General features: G+C 48.6%; 1 long non-coding RNA gene across 1 annotated transcript; it reads right to left on the reverse strand.

The window, feature by feature from the left end:
* Positions 1-252: 252 nt before the first annotated feature.
* LOC103584662 lies at positions 253-914 on the reverse strand. The gene is made up of 2 exons (XR_550007.1): positions 868-914; positions 253-704 (listed from the first exon to the last, which is right to left on the reverse strand). It is a non-coding gene; the product is annotated as an uncharacterized LOC103584662 (long non-coding RNA).

Below are 914 nucleotides of genomic sequence, written 5' to 3' on the forward strand. Positions count from 1 at the left end.
CTGTCCACAGTGTTGGAGACAGGACAAAGCTGAAAATGTATGAGTCCCTCTGATCACAGGTCCTGATGCGACAAGGTTTTAATGAAGGGACAAGGACAAAGGAGCAGTGAAGATGACCCAGCTGAAGAGTGACCACATGAAAGCCCGCAATGGAACGAGCACTAACCGGGCACAGGCCCCATCCACGCTCGGCTCCTCACAGCCTTCCCCTGTCCCCACCTGCACCAGACTCAGCACAGCAAACGCGGATTGTGGAAGCTTTTCAGGTTTTATTTCCACTCTCAAATTTTAAGAATCTTCTTGTCCTTTAATTAACCCATCGACCACACCCTATGGCAAAAGTTTGCAAACAAATTCATTTCCAGATTCTTCTTTTCAATAGGGAAGTAAAAAGCTGTGGCTCAGTGCAACATAAATTTAAGACAGGGATGGAGACATCCCAGCCCCGCCTCTGCTGGAACAGGAAAGTTGATGAGAGAAGAGAACACAGGTCAGTGTGGGGAAGGGGCCTTGATGCTCGGGGATGGGCCAGTCTCCCCATTTCCTCACATTATACTAACAGGAACACAGACACACAGACACATTCTGATGCCAGTTGCAGACAGAGAATCCAGGCAGGAGCTCTTGAAGTCACAGTGGTTGTGTTGCACGGGACTTGAACTCATCTGGAATCACTCAGTCCCACAGAAGGCAGCTATGTCACACTGTAGAACAAAATGATAATAAATGTATATAAATCACTGTAAGTGGTGACACTGTGAACAGCTCATCACATGCTCAAAATGCCCAAATCTAGACAATCCCCATACCGCAGTCGTGTCCCTCTGCCCCACTCTCTCTCCCACTTCAGGCCTTCCAGGGTCTCACCTTTACAAGCTGTGAGAGACACATCAGAGCCCTGGGCACTGTCATTG

This window comes from Galeopterus variegatus, unplaced genomic scaffold (genome assembly GCF_000696425.1).
Source record: "Galeopterus variegatus unplaced genomic scaffold, G_variegatus-3.0.2 Scaffold75896, whole genome shotgun sequence".
NCBI lineage: Eukaryota > Metazoa > Chordata > Mammalia > Dermoptera > Cynocephalidae > Galeopterus > Galeopterus variegatus.